Here is a 6,930-nt window from a genome sequence, read left to right as displayed (position 1 = left end):
GTAACAGCTCTATACTATAACAGTTGAAGTCCTCTATACTATAACAGTTGAAGTCCTCTATACTATAACAGTTGAAGTCCTCTATACTGTAACAGTTGAAGTCCTCTATACTGTAACAGTTGAAGTCCTATACTGTAACAGTTGAAGTCCTCTATACTGTAACAGTTGAAGTCCTCTATACTGTAACAGTTGAAGTCCTCTATACTATAACAGTTAAAGTCCTCTATACTATAACAGTTGAAGTCCTCTATACTGTAACTATTACAAGTTTAAGTAACAGCTCTATACTATAACAGTTGAAGTCCTCTATACTATAACAGTTGAAGTCCTCTATACTATAACAGTTGAAGTCCTCTATACTGTAACAGTTGAAGTCCTCTATACTGTAACAGTTGAAGTCATCTATACTGTAACAGTTGAAGTCCTCTATACTATAACAGTTGAAGTCCTCTCTGTAACAGTTGACTACTGTAACAGTTGAAGTCATCTATACTGTAACAGTTGAAGTCCTCTATACTATAACAGTTGAAGTCCTCTATACTGTAACAGTTGAAGTCCTCTATACTATAACAGTTGAAGTCCTCTATACTGTAACAGTTGAAGTCCTCTATACTGTAACAGTTGAAGTCCTCTATACTGTAACAGTTGAAGTCCTCTATACTGTAACAGTTGAAGTCCTCTATACTATAACAGTTGAAGTCCTCTATACTGTAACAGTTGAAGTCCTCTATACTGTAACAGTTGAAGTCCTCTATACTGTAACAGTTGAAGTCCTCTATAATGTAACAGTTGAAGTCCTCTATACTGTAACAGTTGAAGTCCTCTATACTGTAACAGTTGAAGTCCTCTATACTATAACAGTTGAAGACGTTTAAGTTTGTGTTCTTGTTTACAGTACTGTAGCGTGTTCATTTCATTTGCAGAACGATGCAGCCGTGTATACGATGTAAAACAACGATCAACCGGAGGACTGTTTGAATAGGCAGAGGAGTCTGGAGAAGAGAAGGAGATTGGCAGAAGCTATTAAAGAAGACATTCCGTGACAGCAGCAGATCCCGACACAGCTACATCACAGAATGAGGATGAAATACACAATCTCCCTTGTCTTCATTGTGGCACTGGTCATCATTGAGAAGGAAAACAACATTATCTCACGGTAAACCTAAGCCCATCTCCATGATCAACACAGAGAGGGGAGAGAGAGAGAGAGAGAGACAGAGAGAGAGAGAGAGAGACAGAGTGTGTGTGTGAGTGTGTGTGTGTGTGTGTGTGTGTGTGTGTGTGTGTGTGTGTGTGTGTGTGTGTGTGTGTGTGTGTGTGTGTGTGTGTGTGTGTGTGTGTGTGTGTGTTAATGTGTGTGCTGTGTGTGTGTCTGTGTGTCTGTGTCTGTGTCTGTGTCTGTGTGTGTCTGTGTCTGTGTGTGTGTGTGTGTGTGTGTGTGTGTGTGTGTGTGTGTGTGTGTGTGTGTGTGTGTGTGTGTGTGTGTGTGTGTGTGTGTGTGTGTGTGTGTGTGTGTGTGTGTGTGTGTGTGTGTATGAGTTAGGCCTGTCTGTTATACTGATCTCCCTCAGATTGGAACAGGCTCACCTTTATTCATAGCGGTGTGTTTGAGACATTCGTTTCAGCTACTCGGCCTCAAGTGTCATGCCGTGTTTTCCAAGTCATCTGATTAGATGAAGTAGTCATGTTTCAATTGCATAGATTGTTTACTTACCTTTAATTGATTTCACTGTCTGTGGATAAGATGGTCTTGTAAAACTATAAAACATGTTGTTTAACACTGCCAACCCTGTCTTGTAGGGTTTCAGACAAGCTCACCCCAAAGCAGACCCCCCAGACACCCCTTCAGCCCAGTAACTCTGCCTCAGCCTCAGCCCTGGGTCTCCTGAAGTACAATGGCTCCTCCTTCTCTACCCTGAGCAAGCTGGACCCCGTCTTCGCCCTCATGAAGAGACGCCTGGAGAACTACACCGAGCAGAGGTCTGTGTGTGTAGCATGTTATACTATTTATCATACAGTAAGACAAACAGTCTGGCCTTAATGGCTACATGTACTCCTAAATCTACACCTGTACACCAGGAAGGGACTGTACACCCCCAGGAGAGGGACTGGCCACCCCTCAGAGCCCGGCTCCTCTCTACCCTGTACAGCCAGGAGAGGACTGGCCACCCCTCAGAGCCCGGCTCTTCTCTACCCTGTACAGCCAGGAGAGGACTGGCCACCCCTCAGAGCCCGGCTCCTCTCTACCCTGTACAGCCAGGAGAGGACTGGCCACCCCTCAGAGCCCGGCTCCTCTCTACCCTGTACAGCCAGGAGAGGACTGGCCACCCCTCAGAGCCCGGCTCCTCTCTACCCTGTACAGCCAGGAGAGGACTGGCCACCCCTCAGAGCCCGGCTCCACCCCTCTCTACCCTGTACAGCCAGGAGAGGACTGGCCACCCCTCAGAGCCCGGCTCCTCTCTACCCTGTACAGCCAGGAGAGGACTGGCCACCCCTCAGAGCCCGGCTCTTCTCTAGATTTCATTCTATGTTCCTGCCTTCCAGGGAGTTGTTGTACACACTGTGCTTCTGCCTCTGCATTGCTTCATCTCTGGGGTTTTAGGATGGGTGTCTGTAAAGCACTTAGTGACAACCGCTGATACAAAAAAGGCATTTATAAAATATATGTGATTGATTGACACTACAGTACCTAACATATCATGTTTGATCTCAGTAAAGACCTTCCTGAAGCCAGCATAGTGGTGTCCCTACTCCTGATCAGTATTTGTATGTGTGATGTCCAAGTGGTTGGGAATAATGTTGTTTTTTAAAATATCCGATCCGATTGACATTGGACAATAAAGTTTTGTATTTTGTATTGTATTGTAGGTCAGAGGTCATAGGGTCAGCTGGAAACAGAAAGCACATCCTCCTATTGGCCACCACGCGGACAGGCTCCTCCTTCGTGGGCGAGTTCTTCAACCAGCAGGAGACAACATGTTCTACCTGTTCGAGCCGCTGTGGCACGTGGAGAGGTCGCTGACATTAGAGAGTGGTGGGACCAACGCCACGGCCGCCGCCCGGGCCTACCGGGAAGTCCTCCAGGGGCTCTTCCTGTGTGACTTCACCCCTCTGGAGAGCTTTATTGACCCACTTCCTGTAGACCACGTCACCTCAGCCCTGTTCAGGAGAGAATCTAGCAGCTCTCTCTGTGAGGAGTCCGTCTGTAGCCCGTTCGTTAAGAAAGTCTTTGAACGCTACCATTGCCGGACCAGGAAGTGTGGTCCCCTCAACCTGACCATGGCGTCCGAGTCCTGCCAGCAGAAGGAGCACAGGACCATTAAATCCGTCCGGGTGCGCCAGCTGGAGACCCTGAGACCCCTCGCCGAGGACCCTCGTCTGGACATCAAGTTCATCCAGCTGGTGAGGGACCCCAGGGCGGTTCTGGCCTCCCGCATGGTGGCCTTCTCCGCCAAGTACAACAACTGGAAGAAGTGGGCGGTGGACGGAGACGTGCCCGTTGACGACGACGAGGTGAGGAAGCTGAAAGGCAACTGCGACAACATCAGGATGTCTGCGGAGGTCGGCCTGAGGCAGCCGTCTTGGCTGAGGCGGAGGTACATGCTAGTACGGTACGAGGATATTGCTAGATTCCCTATGAGGAAGGCAGCGGAGATGTACAAGTTCACCGGGATCCCGTTCACTCCTCAGGTGAAAGACTGGGTGTTAAAGAACACCCAGGCTTCCAATGAAGCTAGTGGAGTCTATTCAACACAGAAGAACTCCTCTGAGCAAGTGGAGAAATGGAGGTTCAGCATACCGTACAAACTAGCCCAGGTGGTGCAGAGGGTTTGTGGACCAACGATGAAACTGTTTGGGTACAAGTTTGTGAACAGCGAGGCGATGCTGACGGACAAGTCTATCAGTTTGATCGAAGAAAAGATTTTCATACAAAACTTTTCATAGACATTTTACGGTGACTCTGAACTCTGCTCATCAGACAAAGTGGACCAACAGATATGATTATGAAGTGATAGTTGTGAGGATATTTATTGGGGACTGTACTAGTATACAACAATGTATAAGACACTTTATAGATACATATTAAATTATAACCTGTTACACTCCAGGGTGGAGAAGGAAATACACATGTTTGTGTGTAATAAAAAGGAACGAATACAAAAACGAGTACTACCTTTTAACGTTTTACAGGGACATTTAACAAAAGAAAACCCTTGTTACATGAGTACTACATGGTAGAAAACACTTGTTATATGAGTACTACACGGTAGAAAACACTTGTTTTATGAGTACTACATGGTAGAAATCCCTTGTTATATGAGTACTACATGGTAGAAAACCCCTTGTTTTATGAGTACTACATGGTAGAAAACCCCTTGTTACATTAGTACTACATGGTAGAAATCCCTTGTTATATGAGTAGTACATGGTAGAAAACACTTGTTTTATGAGTACTACATGGTAGAAATCCCTTGTTACATGAGTACTACATGGTAGAAATCCCTTGTTATATGAGTAGTACATGGTAGAAAACACTTGTTTTATGAGTACTACATGGTAGAAATCCCTTGTTACATGAGTACTACATGGTAGAAAACACTTGTTTTTTGAGTACTACATGGTAGAAAACACTTGTTTTTTGAGTACTACATGGTAGAAACCCCTTGTTACTACATGAGTACTACATGGTACGAAACCCTTGTTATATGAGTACTACATGGTAGAAAACCCTTGTTATATGAGTACTACATGGTAGAAACCCCTTGTTACATGAGTACTACATGGTACGAAACCCTTGTTATATGAGTACTACATGGTAGAAGACACTTGTTATATGAGTACTACATGGTAGAAAACACTTGTTTTATGAGTACTACATGGTAGAAAACACTTGTTTTATGAGTACTACATGGTATAAAACACTTGTTTTATGAGTACTACATGGTAGAAAAGTTGTTTGTTATGCACCTTTGCCAAGTAGTTTAAGCTTTTTCAATCTGGTTTTAGGGTGACCAAGCTTGAGTCCTTGAACAGTTTCCCTGTTGAAGTGTATTTTTTCTCTGTTCAAGCCACGGGTTAATAACAGTAGCTGATTTTGAACCGAGCTGTAGAGAAGGGAGTTAAATGACTGGCTTTGCTCTGTGTGTGTGGAAAGCAAGACAGTGGCAGGACATTCCAATGTTTTGGTCTTGTATGTTCTATAGCTTTTTCCTATAAAGAAGGGATGTTTCTTTTTCATGTTAATTTAATATATTATTTTATTTGTATTGAGATTGAGAGATTATGGCCATGGCTTTTTGCACATGCTACATAGATGGATAGTCTTCTCCCGCTAACTGATGGGACCCCTTACTTCCAGACCTGGGTTCAAATAGTAGTCTAAATCTTTCATACGGTTTCAGCATTTGCTTTAGCCTGCCAGGAGTGCCATATGGGTGGGGTTTGCTGTTTTGAGATTATTCTATTGGTTAATAACACCAGCTAAAGTTTTTGAAATGATTTTGAATACTATTTGAACCCAGGTCTGCTTCGTGAACACATCGGCTAGGTGAGTGAGTATCTGTACATGCATGTTGCTTTTAGTTTTAATTGGCTGTTAGTGTTTCACGTCGTGGAAGTCGCCGGTGAGCGTAGCGACTCATTCTGTAAAAACAGATGTCTTCGGTGGTCCTGTATGTACAGACACATGTGTGTCCCAAAAGGCACCCTGTTCCCCATAATGCACCATAGGGAATAGACACATACATTCCTCCTGCAGCCGGTTTGCAGAATTGTGTGAGGTTTATCAGCAGCTTTCTGTCCTTTGACACAAGTCTCCTGGCTGGTGATGATGGACGAGAAGAGGACCAGGGGACTAAAAGACTGGGTGTACGTTCCAAATGGCACCCTATTCCGTATATGGTGCACTATTTTTGAACACTGCCCCATTGGGATCTGCTGGTCATAGGTAATGCACTATGTGGGAATAGGTTGCCCTTTGGGAGGCGTTATGGTTTTTGTCTATATGTATGCCTATGCCCTTTCTCATTCTGGTGTTAAAGTTAAGTTTGCTTTTCATTTCAGTGGAATTTACTATTGTTGTATGTGGTTGTTTGGCCTTTTACTGTACAAGTAAATTGAATACTGACAAGTCTACTTTTGTTGTTTCCTTGTTTTGCTGTCAGATGTATTTTAAACTGTTAGGTGACATTTCTTCAAATATATGTTCTATGTGTAGTGCTTATTCATATGGAGAAATCTCAAACCGATTTGACGCATACTAGCTACGAACATTGGAGACATTCATTAAGCCCAGAGCAGGACTCTCCAACCCTGTTCCTGACCAGAGCAGGACTCTCCAACCCTGTTCCTGACCAGAGCAGGACTCTCCAACCCTGTTCCTGACCAGAGCAGGACTCTCCAACCCTGTTCCTGACCAGAGCAGGACTCTCCAACCCTGTTCCTGACCAGAGCAGGACTCTCCAACCCTGTTCCTCGCCAGAGCAGGACTCTCCAACCCTGTTCATCGTCAGAGCAGGACTCTCCAACCCTGTTCCTCGCCAGAGCAGGACTCTCCAACCCTGTTCATCGCCAGAGCAGGACTCTCCAACCCTGTTCATCACCAGAGCAGGACTCTCCAACCCTGTTCCTGGAGAGCTACCGTCCTGTAGGTTTTCACTCCAACCCTGTTCCTGGATAGCTACCGTCCTGTAGGTTTGCCCTCCAACCCTGTTCCTGGAGAGCTACCGTCCTGTAGGTTTTAACTCCAACCCTGTTCCTAGAGATCTACCATCCTGTAGGTTTTGACTCCAACCCTGTTCCCGGAGAGCTACTGTCCTGTAGGTTTTCTCTCCAACCCTATTCCTGGAGAGCTACCGTCCTGTAGGTTTTAACTCCAACCCTGTTCCTGGAGAGCTACCGTCCTGTAGGTTCTCACTCCAACCTTGTTCC

The 6,930-nt window shown here is 45.2% G+C and overlaps 1 pseudogene; it reads left to right on the top strand.

Annotated features, from left to right (window-relative positions):
• The first annotated feature begins 993 nt into the window (after window positions 1-993).
• LOC124021913 lies at window positions 994-5,292 on the top strand (annotated as a pseudogene).
• The last annotated feature ends 1,638 nt before the right edge of the window (window positions 5,293-6,930 follow it).

This window comes from Oncorhynchus gorbuscha, unplaced genomic scaffold, assembly GCF_021184085.1.
Source record: "Oncorhynchus gorbuscha isolate QuinsamMale2020 ecotype Even-year unplaced genomic scaffold, OgorEven_v1.0 Un_scaffold_1251, whole genome shotgun sequence".
In the NCBI taxonomy this organism is placed as follows: domain Eukaryota; kingdom Metazoa; phylum Chordata; class Actinopteri; order Salmoniformes; family Salmonidae; genus Oncorhynchus; species Oncorhynchus gorbuscha.
Note: the sequence above shows the minus strand (reverse complement) of the source record. Positions and strands in the feature narration are given on the sequence as shown.